The sequence below is a fragment of the Papilio xuthus genome, unplaced genomic scaffold (genome assembly GCF_000836235.2).
Source record: "Papilio xuthus unplaced genomic scaffold, Pxut_1.1 DF826961.1, whole genome shotgun sequence".
Lineage (NCBI taxonomy): Eukaryota > Metazoa > Arthropoda > Insecta > Lepidoptera > Papilionidae > Papilio > Papilio xuthus.
Genome location: NW_013531688.1, coordinates 5,179,955 through 5,202,253, shown reverse-complemented (window position 1 = coordinate 5,202,253; position 22,299 = coordinate 5,179,955). Strand labels below are relative to the sequence as shown.

The 22,299-nt window shown below is 34.3% G+C and overlaps 1 protein-coding gene across 1 annotated transcript in view; it reads right to left on the bottom strand.

Moving 5' to 3' along the window:
- Positions 1-3,585: 3,585 nt before the first annotated feature.
- Positions 3,586-22,299, bottom strand: part of dsx (transcription factor doublesex) — a 107,825-nt gene continuing 89,111 nt past the window's right edge. The window contains exon 4 of the mRNA XM_013315630.1: positions 3,586-5,759. The gene's annotated coding sequence lies outside the window, so the exon portion shown is untranslated. The remainder of the gene's footprint in view (positions 5,760-22,299) is intronic.

Genomic DNA, 22,299 nt, shown 5'->3' with positions numbered 1-22,299 from the left:
AACTCCCAACAAGTAAAATTAATTGCTGTATACGAAAACTAGACTTATCGTGGGTTTCTGAGATCAAAATCTTCGTTTAAAACTTATTGTTATCTCTGTTTTGTCAAAGATAATGACAAGGATGACGATATGTTTTATACAAAGCTTTTGGTTTCGAAAACCAACTGTATAAAATCATGTAGCGAATTAAATGACGTTAATACAATTTCTAACAAATAAAAAATTACTACAATTTAGTAAAGGATTATTTGTTTGATTGTTTTACAGGGTTACGTACATAGGAAGGGGGATGATAGGGGTGGTCACAAGGGTCACCAGAAAAAATAAATAAAAATTCCCCTCTGGGTATTAAAAAAAATAAATGGCATTATTTAAAAACTTAAAAATTTTACACCTTCTGGGGCAATTTTGTAACCGATGACCTACAAATATAGCTATATTAAAAAAAAGCTATTATGTTATCGTCAATAACCCTTTATCAATATGAAATAAAAAAAAACGATACAACTAACAAAGTTTTTAAAGAAAATTAAAATTGCCCCAGAAGGTGTAAAATTTTTAAGTTTTTTAATTTTTTTTTAATACCCATAGGGGAATTTTTATTGTATTTTTCTGGTGACCCTTGTGACCACCCCTATCATCCCCCTTCCTATGTACGTAACCTTTTGGGACACCCTATATTTTTTTTATTAACTTCTGTGTTATTTTACTTAGGGAGTTCCGATTTTGCAATCCTTTAAAGATTCACATTCAAGAGAACTTGTTTTTATTCAAACGGGCGGGAAAATCACACTATAGGTCTTAATCTAATATTTTACAACAAATAATTAAATAGTGAATTCACTATAACACGATCACTACATCTTATAATTATTAGGATTCAATCACGATTTTTAAACATAGATTAAGTTAATGAATAATTCAAACGAATAATTAAAACATTTTGTCGTGTGAATTTGAAATTATATTTTTGAAAAATTAAAAAAAAACGAAATTTAAATAATCATTCATTTTTCCAATATTATATCTAGAACTATATATGTATAGTATATGTTATGTATTACATAATATAAAAGTTTATTCATGTCTTAAGTAATATAGATCCAGAAACTATGACTAATTATGGACATTGTAAAATTAACTAACCACGTCCTTAAATGTATTAACCGTTATAATTTTATGTACAAAATATTTACAAGCTTATTATTAATATAAAATAACTATTATAAAACATCAAAAATTATATTTCTTATTATTTTAATTGGATATACAATGTAAAGTATATTTACTACTGAGGGCCTATCACGAAAACTTGTGATAAAATTATCTATAGTATAAGATTTTTATTTGTATTGGACGTAAAGTACAATGAAAAATCTCGTACAAATTTGACATGTTTTGTTGATTACGAAAATGCATATCGCAAATATTCATGATAGACCCTTCGCTCTGTTATTGGGCTCGTTATGATGTAGACGCAATTTTCTCAAACAAGGACGTATTTACTTAATATTAATTTACCTTATGTTTTAAATTACATGGGGGCGTTGTTGTACCGAAACGCAGAAATCGTTTGTTCTAAACTTACGTGAATCTTCTTTTCTCATTTGCTTTTGTTTCGTTTTATCATAATGGCTACAAACTGGTTCTTTTTGTAAGTCCTCTATAATATTGATTTAATTTTACATTTTAACAAATAAGTATAACATCACTCACTGGGGCTATATAAAAACAATTTACTTGGTGATTTTTTTTTTCGTCATAACGCCTCAAAAGTTACTTTTATGTTATATTGTTTAAATAATTACTGGCGACAACACTTAATTACAAATTCTACATCAATATTAACACGTTAGCTGCCAGAATGATTTTTCGAAAAACGAATATATTTTTTTTAATTTTGTCCAAAACCGTTTGAAATCACCTAAAAATATAGTAATACCTTATTTACATTGCTCATATACTTATTATTTACATATGAATGGAAGTATGGCTTGTCGGACACATAGTCTGACACGGCCTGATTGAAACATTAGCTTGTCGGACATATAGTCCGACATGGCAGCTAACGTGTTAAATTTACCTTTTATCAAATATTAATCGATTTTAATCTGATGAGATCAATTTTTCATATTAATTTAGAAAACTATTAAACCACTAACAAAAAGGATTTGAAAATTACAAAATTGTTTAAAATCCACCATTATCTACTAGATTTTAGGGGGCGGGTAAAAATATTTTCATTAGATAGTAACTTGTTACCTAGGTAATAAAAAATCTGAAACGTAGTTTTTGAGTTATTTACTTTGATTTGTAGGGATTTAGAATTATCTTAGTATTTGTAAGTAGTTTATATATCTACTTTATATTTTTTCACTTCCCTAGTGCAACTACCTCTTCCCTGTTTGCTAGTTAAAATAATTGGTTTTTCATTATCAATATTTCTTTGTATATTTTTGAATTATTCAGCAAAAAAAAAGTATTTTCATCTTCAAATCTGTCAGTATTCGGTGCATAACGTAGAGTCATTATCTACCATAATTTACTTTTTTTACGTTACAAGCCAGCGCTTGACAACTATCCCACCTGGTGTGAGTGGAAATTTGGTCGAAAGATGGTACGCGCTGGCTTAGTAAGTGCCTATTACTTTTAATAAAACTAGCTGTGACCTGCGATTCTGTCCGCGCGGTGTTAATAAAAAACTATATTAATAGCCTATGTGTTCTTCCAGACTATATTCTACATGTATGCCAAATTTCAACGAGATCTATCCAGCCGTTCTGGAGATAGCTTCAAACAAACTTCTATACATCTAAACATTCGCATTAATATTATAATATTAGTAACATCGCATTTGAATGATTCTTATTTTGTACGATAGAGAAATAGCGATGCTTAAATTTGAAATAATTATAAAAATATTTTAGTTTTTAATTAATATTGATAATGTTGTGTAGTCTTGGTTAATCATTATTGAAAAGTATAAATCAGTTTAATTTATAATATTCTTAACAAACCCCCACGTTACATTTACTATCGATTTTTTTATTATTTAGATTTCAAATCGAAATAAGTGTAGATGTTTCTTCCATAAGGCCTGTGGTTTAATATATTCCTTCAACAATTTACAAAATTCAATTACGTGAAACAATTTTACAAGAACTTAAAACATGGGATACAACATAGTGTATTCAAAGGGAATAAATTTTAGGTATAAAAAGGGCCTGTTAGTCAAGGATTACCCACAAAATAACCTTGTGTAAGCTTTATATCAAATTACATAAGGGCGGAACCGATATCGCTCCGCCCGGTCGCGCATGTGCAAACGAGAACTAATAGTTTTATCGAATTATTATACAATAAACAATTATTGGTAAAAATATAATAACAATTAGGGAACAAATAAGCGTAATTAAAAGCGTCAATAGCCTAATGGTTAAGGGTATGGACTTCCGATCACGAGGTCGGGGGTTCGAATCCCGCCATTCGACTATTGTCGTAAACCATATCTTAGCACAAGCCTAGAGCTTAGTTGGAATGCCAAAAGAAATATTAGTAAATTTACAAAAAAATCTGCTAATATTTTAAATAAAAAAAAAATATGATTATATTTCGTAATAAAACATATTGGCGTCCTTTTTATTCTCTTTGAAAAAAACAGTGATAGGCGTATATTTGAGTACGGGTGCTTCGACAGTTGAACATCAAGGTCAAATGAATTTCAACATATAAAACTCTTTTTAAGTAAGACACATAGCCTAACGCTTCTTTTTAGGAAACCCTCGCCATATTGCGGAAAAAAGGAACCAATTTTTTTACACATATTAAAAAGCGATGTTATAAAAAAGAAAATCCCCCAAGCCAGGATCATTTTCTTGGTTAGGCTATAAATTTTTGTTAACCTTATAGGCTTGAAATATTTCCAAGCTATTTATCCGAATCCCATTTTTAATACAACATAATTTTTATATAATATATTTAAAAACATAGATTAGGTTTGTCTGTTTAAAAAAATAAGTCTTGATTGCTTGACTACCAGGATAACATAAAAATAATGAAGTCATATTTAATTTTTTTTCTCTTTTCTTTTTCGATAATGGCTTTTAATTAAACCAATGATTTTATCAATGGCCAGGTACGAAACCTTATATCGTTTGTATCGAGCGTGACGTATCATTCACGTAGGGTTGGCATTACTAGATCTTCCCTTCGATGTATAATCGGTTTCAAAACAACTATAGTCGAATTCAATAGAATGAGACAAATTTTAAAAAACTTACCTGAATAATTTCTACTTCCCCCCTTTATGTAACCACAGAGTTATTACTAATAGATTTGTGTGATTAATTTAAACAAAGATTTTCTAAAGTTAAAGACATTAAATGATGTTGTAAGGCAATGAAAATTACTAATATTATAAATGCGAATGTTTGGATGGATGGATGTTTATGAGAAGGTATCTCCAAAACGGCTGTATGGATCTCGATAAAATTTGTATGTAGAAGAAACTTTCAAAGAACACGATAAGCTACTAATTATGTTTTTTTTTTCATTCAGCGCGGACGGAGTCGCAGACATCAACTAGTATTATTTATCTCAACATATATTGTCATCCGATTCATTCTTTCTAAAACAAAGGAAATAGCAATATTTTACCGCAGTAGAAACTCATATTAAAAGTTACTGTGGAGTTTTTGTGTCGTACGATTAAACGTGTCGTGTGTTACAAAATAAAAAAAAATTGCAAACAAATTGCATGCATTCAAATGTCACCATTTCTTTATTGTACAATCACATGCAGCCTATCTTTTTTAAGTGAAACAGGATCACGATTATCCTTCGATACACATCGGAATAATACCAACGAATCTATCGTCATTTACCGAATACATTGATGTTATTGTATGCAAATTTAAATAATGTATTATAGTTCACAGGCAATGTATGGGGTGCAAAATAAAATGTTCATTCGCTATAAATGTGTTATAACTTAAGGTCTGTTTTCCAGTAGCGTTTTATCGCCAAACGGAAAAATAAGGCCTATAACACACTGAAAGCTAACCGGAATCGAAGCTTTATACGAAAGACATGAAAATAATTGAAAAATGGAGAACAATACCTACTCCATTTTAGTGCTTCATAATAGATTCGGTTTTGCGCTAAAATGATATAGTTAGATTGTTCGCTTAAGATAAACCTTTTACGTGCTATGTTCATATCAAAATCAGATTCGCTTCGTTTCCGATTCCTATTCACTTCAGTGTGTCAGAGACCTTAATCTATTCTGTTTTCACAGATATTCCAAAACTAAATACATGCAATATGAAACAACGTTGGATTTCCATGACAATGTTGTTAAACAAAAAGTACAAAACACCTTCAAACATTTTTTTACCTCAATCTATTTGTGTAATTCGACTTCGTTAAAAATAGACAAAAAAAATTAAAACAATTAGGTACTAAGTAAATCCCGTAATTAATTACACGTAACATATATACAAAAATGATTGTATGTCTATACAGATCTAACACTATGGTATTTTGTAGTCCGGAATTCGCACACAAGGGTGGTTTCACACTCGCGCGTAAGGGTGGTATCACACTCGCGCGTAAAGGTGATGCCACACTGTCGCGTAAGTGTGCTGTCACAGTGGTGCGTAAGGTTGTCCCACACGCGCCGGGAGCGGCCCCGTTTAGGAGTCGTCGGCACCTTCCGCCGCATTTGAAGTCGACGGGGGATCGGTGGGATCGGGCGCCGCCTGAAAATTAAAAACACATAAACAATCAATTTACATTCAACAACATTTCGATAAACAACTTCTTAATTAAGGTGATGTATAGTCTTCCAAATTGTTGAACAACTACTTATAATTTTACCAAGATACAGAGACGAATAGAGAGTAGCAAAGACAATACGATATATGATCGAACGTGCTGATGGGCACCTCTGAACGAGCATAATGTGGCCCACCGGGTCAGGCTGAAAACCAGCTCCGCATGGCCACGCCATGCGGTACACGCTGAGCCTGCAGTCCATTGTCGTAATATATCTTATATATAAAATTCTCGTTTCACAATTTTCGTTCCCATACTCCTCCGAAACGGCTTGACCGATTCTGATGAAATTTTGTGAGCATATTGAGTAGGTCTGAGAATCGGCCAACATCTATTTTTAATCCCGCGCGGACGGAGTCGCGGGCGACAGCTAAATTATATATATATATATATAATTGGCATACGAAAAAATATTACATTTCGCTTATAAGCCGTCAACTTTCGCGCTCGAATTTATAAGTCATTGGTCACTAAGAGTGACTCCGAGTTATAATTAGCGATTCTGAGTAATACATTAAGCTTAAATGTCGGCGATGTCTGTTATTTATAAATTATCATTAGATATCAAGTATTCATTATACCATGTGGCAGTAAGAAGTGTAGGTAATTTTTTAATTAGTTATAATTATGTATGCAATTTTTAAACGAGACCTTTACTTCGAAGCGTGTCCGTTACATGGAGCACAATTGACATCTTGCTGGAAGTGACATTGACCAAGCGTACAACGCGACTTTTATAATAATGACCAATTTCAACGAATACATTCCAAACATACTGGGTTTGTCAAATTTAATCCTATGTTTTAATTGCAGTGACAATTGCTAAATAACGTCAACACTCACGTTTTCTTTGAGATGAGAGAAGAATTTATAATATGTCTTTACAAATATCACAGCGGCGGAACCCTTAAGTAACACTTAAGAACACAAGCAAATTAATTTATCAAGCATTTTAAATTATGTTTATTATTAAGCTTAAAGAGTTTCCAAGTATTCATTTTTTATTCCAAACAAAAAAGAATAGAAACAAGGCTAATTATACTTGTTTAAATTGTCTCCAAAGTGCAAGTCACGAAACAAAACCTAAAACTCAGATTATCATTTGCCGGAGTAGACCTTGCCTAGATTACCTGAGTACCAACTTAAGATAAATATAAAAACTCAGTCACTTCTAGTATAAAACGAGTTGATGTCAATAAATTGTCTAGAACGCGCCAGTAGTCAAAGAAACGAATCGTTTTTTTGCAAGCGGTTACCTCCCTGTAATAAGTTCATACATCACTATAGTCGTATTGACGACTATTGGCACTTGACGTATGTTATTATTTATCTTTTGATTTAATTAATTATTTTTTTCGAAATGAAAACCATAATTAGATATACTGAAAGGAAACGACAGTTAAAAAAAGTAAAAGCACAAGTAAAAAAAATGTTGATATATATATATATATATATATCAACATTTTTTTTACTTGTATATTATATATATATATATATATATATTTTCGCAATAATCATTTAAGAAACTTAATGGATTAAACACATAAATATCTGTAAGAATCCCCTCCTTTTTGAGAAATTTTATCGAACCCACACATCTTACTAATATTATAAATACGAAAGTTTAGATGTATGGATGTTTGTTTGTATGTATCTCCGGAACGGCTTAATGGATCTTTATGAAATTTGGCATAGTGTGGAATAACACATAGGCTACTTAATATTTTTTTTTAATTCCGCGCGGACGAAGTCGCGGGTGACAAACTCGTAGACAAATATGTTTATTTATGCGTCATATTCTATAATTTAGGGGCTAGTTCTTTGCATTATTCTATCATTATTATGTTCCAATTTAAGATATTCGATATATTGGAGATAAATCGTTGAAGCGATATCGGTCACTGGGCCAATGTAATACGGCGGCATATCGGACCGGATCGTTCGCTCGCAACACCAAAAGAAACAAATAAAACAATTACTCGAGAGCAACATTGTTGCAAACCTGTCAGCCAGGGCCGTATTCTCTGTTGCTAATTGTAGTGTTCATTTTTTTTGTCATTTGTAGCAATAGTATAAAATTTTACGACTTCCTTAGAAAACAACTATGACGAGTAACGTGACAGAAGTGAATAAGTATTATTATGACATTATTAGCTGCTTATTATGTTTAGTTTTTGTACTAAGTATGTCCAAGTCTTAAGATACTAGCTGGCGCCCTCAACACTGTCCACGCCGGTTAAAAAAAACTTAATAGCCTATGCGTTCTTAAACGTTTTACAACTACGCCAAGTTTCAGCGAAATTTGTCAGATGTGACATACTAAGATTAAATTAAATTTCTATTAAAAATATAAAATTGAAACGATAGACTACGGAAATAATTATTATTTAAAATCGTAAATAGTAAATAATGAAATAAATTTATTACAACAAGAATCTTCCTTTACTTCCTGCTTTTATGAGATATAAGATTTAACAGATTACAATCTTTAAGTTTGTTATAGAACGAAGACGAATTTGTTTTTTTGTGTTGATGAAATTTTCTATATAAAAGTAGCTAGTTAATGTTAATACGGCCCTGGAGCGCCTACCTTTTTTCACTGGCGTAAAAGAATTTAAAAGTTACAGCCCGGTGCTGGACCGACGTTGTCAGTTCGATTAGGGTGGTACTTAGCGTTATTGTCATGTCTCGATCAAAAGCGGTCAAAAAGTTTAGATAAAAAAGCTACTAAAATAAAGATAGCCATCATGTTATTTGCCAAACCGTTGACGTTAGCTTCATCGCCGTACCCAGCTTAAGTTACAAGTTAGGCGGACTCGCTTGAAAGACGATACATATTCCGTTTAGCATACGTTTATTTTCTAAAAAAACAGCACGTGCGAACACGAACATTTTAATATTTTATACCACAACTGTTTTGAGGTTATTGAAATTTATTAATCCTACGGAATTTATCGCATTTAAGAAATAGAATAAACGGTTTCACTCCAGTTTGTTCTGCTTAATAGTGATTCTAATATAGCTGACGCTCCCTGCGCACGGATTGAAAAAAAAAACTTAATTAGTAGCCTATATGTTTTTCCAGATTATGTTCTATATCTGTGCCAAATTTCATAAAGATCCATTGAGCGGTTTCGGATATACCTTCAAAGAAACATCCATCCATCCATCTAAACATTCGCATTTATAATATTAGTAAGATTAAGTAGGCAATAAATAAGTAACAATCTATAGATATTTTTGCAGATGACTCTACACTCCATTCGGATCTTACGTGGACCCCAGGGGGTTACAGGTCCACTTTGGAGAACACTTGTTTACATCTCCATAAATATTCCCAGCAAGAAGACTGTGTTAAACAGTTGTCAGTGTAAATAATACTATGTGCAGCGGTGAAACAAAACTGTGATAATTAAGTCATAGTCCGATGATTATGTTAAACGATATACCAACTTAATATGTTAAATGATAAAATATTCACTGAATCGTATCGAGTAAGTGAATACGAACAACCACAATTGTATTTGTTGTGATGTGTGAAAGTGAACAGTTTAGCAGAACACGGCAGTAAGATTTATGGTATTGTCATGCACAATGAACTCGAACGAACAAACTTAATTGTATAAGGTTTGAATAAATAAAAAATGGATTAAATTCGAGATAGCTTGAAATACTCGTATCTATTGTTAGGAAGAAAATCCGAAAATGTGGCTGTGTTGACCTAACACTAGCCTTACTAAAATATCGACGTTTGTGTCTCCTCACTATTCATTCTGACACTGGACTTTGTAACGGAAGCACGTCATTCGCGCCAAAGGATTTTTAATTATGTCTTAAACTATTAATTGATAATTACTTTATATTATATTTTAATCTCGCTAAATACGTTCAATTTTAACAGAACAGTTCTGTTCATTTAAAGCGTACGTGTGAAGCAAAAACTGATAAGTGAATAAGTTCAATTCACGTAATTAAGTAAACCATCCGACTGTTCATTTAAAATTGAACGTGTGTAGCCAGCTTTATTGTCTTAGATATATTTATTAGTTACAATCGGAATACTTATAAGAATTCTACCAACTTTTTAGTACAATTTTGGAATTGTCGAAATTGAGAAAACCAACTTTCTGTCGTGTCTTTTGTTTACAATATTCGGACCCTAATTGGATAGGCGTATTAATTGTGTTATCTGATCGAAGTAGAAAATCTATGTTGCATTAATATCAACATTGCTATGGGTCATGCGTATCGTTGGCGATCTAGTACAAGACCTGTTCGTGGTTGTCGTTTTCTAAAAAAGCTAAGCGTCGCCTCGTGTCGTTGCGCCCTCATTAAATTTCACAGTACTCGAGAAACCTGAGTTCTGGTGACGGTGTCATCGTCTATTTAATAGTCAATTAGATCACCACGTGCCCAGTGATTAAGTCAAACAAAATTATTCATGTAAATCGTATTTTTATACGTGAAACCTCCAAGTTGATGGGGGTGAAATCTTCCTAGAAGCATTCAATTGTTTTTGTTAACAATATATTTAAGCAAGGATGGTTTTAGTTTTTTCAGCGCCCTGGGCGAGATTTTTAAGGCGCCCTCTTTTTTTTGGTGACTTGAACAATCTGCCAAAGATAGGGTATCTTGGGGATACCACTGGCAACTGACTCTAGCGCCTGCGGTGCCCCCTTATGCCCATGAGCTGACGCCCCACCTTGTCCTACCCTTGCGAATATTCATTAGTACATTTTTGTTAATTTTGTGTATAATTCTAACTAAGTTCTATGTTTATAATAAGTCTTGTTCATCATCAGGGGCTCGGAGCGTCCTAAGTTAGAGGTGACTAGGCCATAGTCAAACACGCTTGGCCAGAGAGGGTTGGTTGATTTGATTTTGAAGTTAAGTCTTTTACAATCTTTATTATTATTTCTTTAACTTGATTGTTGCATAATTCTATTAAAAGTAACCACATAATGACAGTATTAATGTAGAATATATTTCGAAATATTGCAGGTTTGAAGTGCGAATTACGAAATGATTTTTTTTCGTCTTAAATATCGATTAAATCTGACAAGTATGATGCATTACTTTAAATACCGTTCGAAGGACCAACACGGTCTTGATATGAATTTGATGGATGATTTTATTTTACAAACACGTAACCAAAAATATAAACCGTTATCTGTGATCAATTTTATTTATAACTAGCTATCACCCGCGACTCTGTCTGCGCGGAATTACAAAAACTTCATTAGAAGCCTATGTGTTCTTCCAAGCTATGTTTTACATCTATGCTAAAATTGATCCATACAGCCGTTCTGGAGATACTTTCTAACAAACATCCATCTATTCAAACATTCGCTATTATAATATTAGTAAGATTAAACAAATGAATTCAATTTAATTGCATTAAATACATTTAAAAAAATTAAGAGATTTCATATCATAAAGTTTAAAGAAAACCAAATTATGTTTTTAATCTATTCACATTTATAACTCAAGATCCTGTGGCCGTCATGTTGACACCAATTTAGCAAAGCTGTAACACTCCTAATATAGATTAATACTATGTCAAACTAAAGTTATGATGTTTAAAATTGCGTAGTATAATTGCCTGACGTTCAACTTTACATTCAACTTATGCCAACCTTTACAATGGTATGTAAATCTAAGTTAACAAACACGCATATAAATGCATTGTTATAATTTTAATATTACGCAAAAATGAATATTCATTGTTACAAAAGTGCAATTAATTAGATAATTAAGGAATTCTATAATGTCTAATGACATTCATTAACATAAACACTTCCGAGGTCAAATGACGTCCTTACTTTACAAAGAATGCTTTAGAACACATTTATTATGAATATTAGAATTATAACAAGGTTTTAATTACAAACATACTTTTACAATTAGAATTTATTGTTTTACTTTTGACTGACATTGCACGTCGAAAATTACGTACGATCAATTTTTTTTTAGATTGATTACATATTATAAGTATAACTCAAGCCGGCGACTTCTGTACAGAATTAAAAAAAAAGAATTAAAAATATTTCATGTGTTACAGCAGATAATGTTTTATATCTGTGCCAAATTTCAAAAAGATGTGCTGAGTCACTGTGGAGTTATCTACTAAATATGAAATGTCATCATCAGCTCGCTATACGTCTCCACCGAGGGGCTCTGAGCCTACCCTTAGTTAAGGGTGATTAGGCCATAGACAACCACGCTGGCCAAGTGCTGGTTGGTTGACTTCACATATATCTTGGAATTTCTTCTCAGATATGTGCAGGTTGCATCTTGGTGTTTTCCTTCACCGTAAGAACGTCGGATAAATGTACATATGTAAATCGGAAATCGAAAAACACATTGGTACATGTCGGGATACGAACCCAGGAAATGCAGATTGCAAGTCAAGTGCTTGAACCCTGAGCCACCGATGCTCCAAGTAAATATGTATATGAAACTTATCCTAAGGAAACCGTACATATTTCCGAGACTAAAGGTAGCCTTTGTATTCTTCTATGTTTCTTTATTTACGTCAAATTTCAGCGAGATCCGTTTAGCTGTTCCGGAGATACCAACAAATAGATATCCACTTAACCTAACCTTTCGCATTAATAGAAGATCGGCAATGTATGTTACGATTTCAAACATCTCTATCTGCCGATAATGATGTCACTACCTCCTTAGTCTTTTACATATCCTTAAGTTTTTGGCCGTCTGGTAATAACTCTAATCCAATATGAATCGTGATATTGATAACGGCTTCCGAGATGTCGTTAAAGTACGGCGTCAGAGGAATAATTTACGATTCTCTTTGTGTCGGGAACTTTGAGAGGGAAACTTTTAACGTTGTACACTTTACGACCGACCTCGCGCTATTGTGATTCAAACACTATATGTATTATAATACTAATATACTAACGTCTACATATTACATAAAGTAATAACTCATATATTTATAAACTAGCTTTTACCCGCGACTACGTTCGTGCGGAATTAAAAGAAAAACTTGTCATATGTCTGTTCTTAATAGTCTATATCTTTGGCACACTAATTTTCAGAGCTGTTTGTTAGAAGATTAACTTTACGGCTCAACGTATCTTCATAACATAGATGTATAACTTAGTTTGGAAGAACACATATGCTACTAATTAAGTTTTTTTTAATTCCGCGCAGGCGGATTCGTCGGCTGTAGCAAGTTATACAAATAAATATATGCGTATTCGTTTTATTATGTTCTAGCAACTTTTTTCTCTACAGCTATTACTTAGGTATTTTTTAATTGCTAGAACATAATATATTGTTGTGTGTTTTTGTGTTAGATGTTGTTATGTTGAACAACAGGTATGGACAAGCCAATTATATTTCATGTTTAATCTATACAAATAAAAAAAATGGATTGTCTACCTGAATCGAAAAATAATACACATTTCGCTAACATGATGAATATGCGTTGCTCATTATCCAACAACAATTTTCAAAAATTTGTCTGTCTGCAAATCCTCGATCCTTCCCAGTAATCTTCCGAAAAACTTGACCGATCTTGACAGGACTTAGAATGGGAGATAGCTGATATATGCAAGATTAACTTTTTTAATTACGCGCTGACGAAGTCGCTAGCGAATGATTAGAAATTGTAAGTATGAAAATTTGTTTCCAGCGACTGTCAACTAGGCGACTAGGCAATTAGTCGATTTTTATTTTTGTCACCAAATCTACTATAGTAATAGTGTGAGTACCAAAACAGCTGTTGCAGTAGTCAATAAGTTTTTGTGTAAACATCTATATATAGGTGTAGTTGATCATAAATTGTGTTTGTTTACACATTCCAAGGAAATATTGCATTAAAAAATCATTCATCATTATTCATTATTAATAATGTTACCTGTCGTCAAATATTAAGTGGTCCACTTAGTGTAGACTTAATAGGAGAAATCTATACTGAAGTACCTTCTTAATGACGTAGACTACATTCACCGTTTCCGAGTCTAAAATCTTCTTTTCACATATCATACTTTATACTAATCATACTAATATTATAAATGCGAATGTTTAAATTTATGGATGGATGTTTGTTTGAAGGTATCTCCAGAACAGCTGAACGGATCTCGATGAAATTTGGCATACATATAGAAAACTGTCTAGAAGAACACATAGGCTAGTAATTCATTCATCATAAGCTCACTGTACTTCCTGACCGAGGGGCTCCTAGCCTACCTTAAGTTAGGGCTGCCTAGTCCATAGTCAACCACGATGGCCAAGTGAGGGTTGGTTGACTTCACACATATCTTTGAATTTGAAGGCTACTAATTATGTTTCTTTTAATACTCCGCAGACGGAGTCGAGGGCGACAGCTAGATACAAAGATTTTAGTCTCAGGAACCCACCGTTCTAGTGGTTCTTCTTTTAACATTTTAGTACATATTTTTAGACATTATTATTTAGAATCCTTTGAGGCGAATGGCGCGCTTTCATTACTAAGTCAAGTGTCAGAATGATTAGTGAGGGGACATAAACTTTGACAATTTAATATGGCTAGTGTTGCGCCGATACACCGGCACAGTGTTGGATTATCTTCCAAACAATTTAAAAGATGTTTTACGAATAAACAAAATGTGTGCCCGTGAACTCTGTCAAATGTTTCGCAACACACTCTTGTTGAATTAATGTAGGTGCGTTTGTTTTACATTGTTTCTCTATAATTTAATACAACAACATATGTTTCCACAATTTTCTTCGATTGTCCTATTAGTAATATTAGACGATGTTTCTCAAATAACTGGCAATTATGTTTAATAATATCAGTGTAACTGGGCACATGATTTACATAAAACGGGCAAATGTTTGAGAGATACTGTAAACACTCATGAGAATGTTAGCGAACTCTAGCACCGAGTTATTGGATGTTCTAAACAGTGTACCCATCTTCACGAGACTTTTACCCACGGGCTCGGTAAATTAAAACGTAAAAGCAGCTCTCATTACAATGTTTTAATGACGTTTTTTTACATCTAAGGTGGCAAACGAGCGAGCGGCCACCTGAAGTCGCTAAAATAGCGAAGTGACCGTTGCCCATAGACATACGCAATTGCATATGCATTGCCTACCTTTAATCGACGGAGGAGAGGATGCACAGAATGAAACGTTCTTCCCTTCCCATGCATCCTCTCATCCGGAAAGTCCACTTCCACTTCCCATCCTTTCCTTATGAGAAAAAGGGTGGGAAGGGAAAGAGGACTAAATTAGGCCTCCGGGACGCACACTCATCAGACGAAACGCGGAATAGCTTCCACTTGACGCATGTGTTCTGTGTGGTCGTGGTATTTCACCGGGCGAGTCGGGCCGATTCGTGCGAATATGTTTAAGCGGGCTCTACCACTGTTAAACGTCATAAGTTATTATTACGTACACAAGACAGGCAACAATGGAAATATTTAGAGGATGCTGCCAAGAGACACACTGAGATTAGGGACATTTTAATACATGTAGCTATATAATATCAAATAATTTCAGAATAAAGGGCTATAATATTATTAATGCTTTCACTGACTGTGGGTTTCTGATACCAAAATCCATGATTAAAACAAACTGTTATTTCTGGTTTGTCAAAGATTAAGCATGACGATATGTTTAATACAGATATATGGGTCTCAGAACCGCAGGTGAGAGTTTTAGTTCGAGTTTATTGAATTTATTTTGTCGCACATCGTTTGTTAATATAATATTTTAATAGAAGTTAAGTCTTTGATGGCCCAAGTTTTAACGACACCTGATCTAATATTTGTCAGAAATATGTTCATGAAAAGTCGATTACGTCTTTCGTTTGAAATTATCGAATTATATATATTTATACAGTTTAGTTTGTGATTGTATGTTCTTATTTTAGATATTTAAATCAGAAAAAAACAAATTAACAACTAGCTGTTGCCCACGACTCCGTCCACGCGGTATTAAAAAAAAACTAAGTAACGTATGTGTTTTTCCAGACTATGTTCTACATCTATGCCAAATTTCATCAAGATCCATTGAGCCGTTCCGAAGATATCATCAAACAAACATCTATCCATCTATCCAAACATTTGCATTTATAATATTAGTGAGATACTAAGATTTAAATCAGGTTATTGGTGGTAATTAAAATTAATTTAAGTCATTAAATAATAGATCCAAAAGAGGGTTTCTAAAAACAACTTTCATTAAGATATCTCATTATCTGACTTAAAGGGCGTTAAGAGGTGACGTTTAAAAAGGTAAGTAACTTTTTTGTCTGCCAAAATGGTGTTCCCTGACAACCAAGGTGAACCGAGTCGAATCGCATAAGTCGAATATGGCGAGACAAGTCGATGATTTCGACCAAGGCGATATTGACGTTTGATTCGTACGAAGGTTAAAATATTTTCGATTTTAGCAATTTAAAACTAGAAGTTGCGAAGCGTCTATAGCTTATAAGCTGAAGGCCGATTACGAGACATTAATCGTCGATTCATATACGTTTGTATGGAAAAAATCATCATGACCACTAATTACACAAGCTATTTTGGACTGTTTGCCAAGAATGACATTTTTTAGGGTTCCGTACCTCATAGGAAAATAACGGAACCCTCATAGGATCACTTTGTTGTCCGCCCGTCCGTCAGTCAAGACTTTTTTTTTTAAAATTGCCTAAAATATATTTTTTAATAGTCGTAATTGTAGGGAATTTAAAACAAGTTTTTTTTTCGATTTGTTATCTTAGTTAGGTTTAAAACGTATTCAAAATCTAGATTCCACTGTTTTCAAAATGAGTTACTAATCAAGGAGTGTTGAGACGTCGAATTTATATTTAGTTCGGAATGCGGTCGCGTTCATCTTTCGTTAAACATTTGCAAACACTGCCCTTCTCCGGTTTACACCTACGATGTAGTTACTGGACGACGAACAATATTTTTAGAAATAAACTTTTTTTGCATAGTTTAAAGTGTACTGGCAGAAACATAAAATGCCATCCAACGTTAACACATCCAGTGGGCTTATCACGAAAGCGATTCGTATCGTCATCGTTTATTTCAAAATTAGTATAATATAAACATATTGTAACACAAATTATGTCGATGAATTTACGAGAGAGATTGTTACAAACATTACTACGGACTCTCCTTACGAGTTTACTATAGTACGTAAAAACCTTAACGGCATTGAACGCGTTAAGACACGCATTAATACAATATTTTTGTTAACAGCCGAACAACAATAACAATAGTTGTCTCTCTGTAAAACATCTCGTCATTCCTGTCTTTGATACGTCCCCACCGAGGGGCTCGGAGCCCACCTTAATTTAAGAGTGATTAGGCCATAGTCAACCACGCTGGCCAAGTGCGGGTTGGTTGACTTCACAGATATCTTTGAATTTCTTCTCAGATGTTTTCTTTCACCGCAAGAACGTCGGATAAATGTACGTATGTAAATTGAAAATCGAAAAACACATTGGTACATGGCGGGATTCGAACCCAGGACCTGCAGATTGCAAGTCAAGTGCTTGACCTCTGAGCCACCGACGCTCTAAAACAGAGATACCGATGTCTTTAAAAGGAGAATTTGGTCTCGGAAGCCAACAGTAAAAGCCTTTTTAGTTATGTGCGTTAAGTGTACGAAATACTTAATTAATTTTGAAATAAATAAATCAAGATCGTTATGCAAAAGTGATTATTGAAAATACCTTCAAACTGTCAATAAAATTTAATGTATTGGTAAATGAGAGTTTCGGACGTCTTGAGATCTTATCGAAGATATTTCAATGTGTCCATTACAAAGATCCAGCCAGACGTGCTTATTACTTCTTTGTATGGATGTATGACATCATTTGTACTATATTTAACTTATTAAATTATACAATTTTTTTTTATATCATAAGGTGGCAAACGCGCGAGCGGCCAGCTGAAATCGCTGAAATAGCGAAGTGACCGTTGCCCATAGACATAAGCAATTGCATATGCGTTGCTTACCTTTAATCGACGGAGGAGAGGATGCACAGAAAGAAAATATTTCCATGCATCCTCTCATCCGGAGAGTCCACTTCCATTTCCCATCCTTTCCTTATAAGAAAAAGGGTGGGAAGGGAAAGAGGACTACATTAGGCCTCCGGGACGCACACTCATCAGACGAAAGGCGGAATAGCTGTCTTTTGTGTGATGTGACGTGATCTTTCGTGGTATTTCACCGGACGAGCCGAGCCAATTCGTGCGAAGATGTTAAAGCGGGATCTACCACTATTGAAAACCACTCTACCACTATCGTGAGACATTATACTAAACTGATATAAAAAAACGGCTAAACACTCACGTATATTCGTCCGGTGGCGGCACCGACTAGTTTCGAGCCTGAGCACGAGAGACTGAGCGAGCGAGTGAGCGACGGTCCGCGTCCGCGAAATAATACCAGTACCACTCATCTTGATGAAGGGCCCCCGATGGGTTTGAAACTAGTCGGTGCCGCCACCGGACGAATATGCGTGAGTACTTAATAAAAGTCGTGATTATAACTTTTAATCTAGACAGAGTACACTGTGTTATGAATAATATGAAAAACTAGCTTTACTTTAGTAGTAAATAGCCTATGCGTTCTTACAGACTATGTTCTACATATGCTAAACTTATGCAAGATCCGCTGAGCCGTTCTGGAGATATCTTCTAACAAACATCCATCCATCCATCTAAACATTCGCATTTATATTATTAATAAGGCTGACTGCGTGGATTAAAAATAGTAAATTAGTAATCTATACTTTTGGTTGACATGGCGGGATTCGAATCTAGAACCTGCAGATTACTAGTCAAGTGCTTAAACTCTGAGCTACTGACGCTCTTACGAGGTAAATTAATATAGAATTTGTTGGACTATTTCAAAATTCTACAATTTTGCACTCTGCAGTTCAGAGAAAATACAACGACGATCGCTTTTAATTTATTCAAGCAGTTTAGGCCACAGTTTGCAATAGATATAATAGATCCTAACATAAAAATGATAGAATACTTCCAATTGGGCTAAGTCAAAACTAATTCTTTAACTGAAATCCACATTAAAGCTTCCGCGGATGTTTTAGTGCCGGCTTTAGGGCGAGCCGATCGTAAAACGGGACTTACCCGACTAACTGCCAATCAGAACACGTACACTCGTAAAAAGCGTGAAATAACACACTTTAAATTAATACCCACGTTGCATACGTCGCATCGCTACTTTCCGATGCTTCTCAATTTAGCCGGGTTATATAACACTTCGCATAGTTCAGTTTAATCAGGCGAAATGCTCCGATACTACTAAAGTTATACGAAGTCGCATAAAGCTTGCCCGTAAACGCTGCATCTGCTTAATTTTATGACAGTCTATGCGAGAGTTTCGTATACCGTCTTATAACTCAATATTACATGCATTATTGAATTCTCTTCAAAACATCATGAGATGAATCATCATACTTTAAGCTAACTATAAGAATACATAACCTAACATTAATTTAAAAAAACAAAACCTAACTGTCTATTAAATAGCGCCATCTTTTATCTGCGTATAAAACAAAGATTTTAATAATCTAATCTTAATAAAATTTTATGTTGCATGTATTATTTACTTTAGGATATATTCCTAAAACATCGAAAAAATATTTTAAAAAGCATTAAAAAAAAGTTACGGCGACTGAGATTAATAACCCACTTTTTTCATTAATTTTCAGAATTTCATCTCTCACGTCCACTATGATTTGTGCCAATGTAACATACCCTACGACACTTTGAGGAAGAAGAAGAATAGAATAACACCTCACTCATCTAAATCGGTTCAATCATTTAAGCTTTAGGCAGTCACATAAAAACAAATTTACATACGCGCAAAAACATTACCCGCTTTGTCAATAATGTAAAAACTGGTTATACAAGTTTTAGACATTTGTGTTACGTAATGTACTTATTCATATATTTCATCATCATCATCAGCTCACTATAAGTCCCCACCGAGAGGCTCGGAGCCTACCCTAAGTTAAGGGCAATTAGGCCACTTCACATATATCTTTGAATTTCTTCTCAGAAATGTGTAGGTTGCATCACGATGTTTTCCTTCACCGTGAGAACATCGGATAAATGTATATATGTAAATCGGAAATCGAAAAACACATTGGTACAAGGCGGGATTCGAACCCAGGACGTGCAGATTGCAAGTCAAGTACTTGACCCCTGAGCCACCGACGCTTTCGTTTTATATATTTATTATACGTAAAAACAATTGTAGTTATTCATACAATAATCCCAATATATTGTTTGAATAGAGTCCAAAAGTTAAGACCTCTATGATTAGAGATACTAAATTTATACAGAACAAAGACATTTTACAGCAATCGCACTTATATTTTACGATGGTAAAGTAATTTCAAAGAGGTTTATTGTAGATAATTTTAGTTGTTCGATTGTATTGCATATCATTTAAAATCTCGCGAAATATTTCTCAGCGTGTCATTTTACATTTTACCGGTGAGACCAATCACAGAAATAGGTAAGCGGAATATTCTCTTTCTATACGTCCCCTTCTCCGTCTAAGGTAACGCACCTGTAACCTTCTAACACTAGAAAATTATATTGTCATCTTTAGCTTTTAGCCTTTCCACCGTTACTAAACGACTTTTTCGTTTATTCCAATACCTGTCTTTCAAGTCAAACAAAGAACAATTTCGCGATTTATGTAAAAAGATCAAAAATATTTAAACCACAGCTTACAAAGGGGCACGAGCTTAAAAGAAAGAAGCAGTTAATTTGCAGTCCACGCTCTGCACACACGACAAATCGTTTCTTTCGGTGCGCGGAGGGTTTCGGAGTTCGCGGGGGGATGCGGGACGGGCGCTTGTTTACGTTAAAATCACGCACGCGTGACCACACCGCGTCGATTATTTCCAAAACAATCAGGCGCGAGGAACGACCTGGACGATACACCGAAGTCCTTACGTAGGTAACGCTCACACTGGACACATCTAAGTTTGTATTAATATTGACTAACAAAGATCCTTAATTGAATAGGTTTAGCTTAGTTAATGGCTCTTAGTCGTTATTAAAAAAAATTGAATATGACCAGTCTTGTTTAAGGAATGATTTGACTTAAAGTCCTGTGTCCCCGTAATGGGGCAGAGGGCGTCCAGCGCTGCCAGTTCGTTCTATCTTGGGCTCTGCGTTTGGTCTCAGGCCATGTCAGCCCCATTGCCGTCATTGCCTCAATCTAGGAATAAACTTTAGTTTTTTATTTGACCACTTAGGTACTTAGTAATTGTCAAGCGAAGCTTCGGTTGCCAGATTACTAAAAATTGTAACCTTTCGTTGAATACATTATACATTCAATGTGAACGTATCCTAAAGCAGCTACTAAATCGCATTTCGTTGATTTAAATTCATGTTTACCCGCCAACATCCGGAGCGTATCGATGCGATCGGAATTGTATTTGCGAGCTTTTCATTGTATCGCCTTGTAAATCGCCAACTACTACTGAACAGGAGAAGCACCCAGTAATAAGCCGATTCGTGATTATTTAGCCTATTCGCACATCTATTCACGAAATAATTTGGTCTATACTCAGATTATTATATGACCTTTCTCCACAACTTCAAAAGCACTTATCCCAACCAAGCAATTTCGTCGGGAGGCGTCCAATAATTATCAACTGGTAGACAATGCGTGGTCAACGAGTTCTCTACCGATAATTGGCTTATGCTTAAGCCTTCCTACCTCAGTGCTCCGCTTACAGGCTTTTGTAACTATATAAGCAAATCACAATGTATGTAAATAATAATTTACGCATATAATAGCGCCCATAACTCTACAAAAATACATAGTAGGATGAGTATACAAATGCAATTATATAAATGTTAGGAGGTACCTCCAGAACAGCTCATATTTGGCACGAATATAGAACATAGTCTGGAGAACACATAGGCTACTAATTAGGCTTTTTTTTTTAAATCCGCGCGGACGTTGTCGCGGATGACTGCTCGTCATAAAGTGAAAATATTAAGCATCCAACAGTCTCATACAAAAGAAAAATAGTTATGACAATTCCTTGTAATTTATTCATGAAAGACTGGTCTGATAGCAATGAATTTAAATCTCTTCATTTAACAGAGCGTGAAAGAAATGAGTTAACAAAACACCACTTCGTATGTGGCCGACAAGGGGACGTTACTCGTAAAAAGTACGGCTCGTTAATTTTTATCGACAAACTACGAAAAGCCCGACACCCATAAAGTCAACAAGCTTTAATAATTCATACATCCTCGCACAAAGAAACATGACTTAACTACGCACTCATTTAAGTGAACATTTACAGTTGATTTTACACGAACGGTTATGTTTACAAAACTTTAAACACTTTTAAATTGAAACAGGCCATCACAATTTGCATACATTTAATACTAAAAACAGACGTATTTATAACAAGCTGTCGTCCGCGACTTTGTCCGC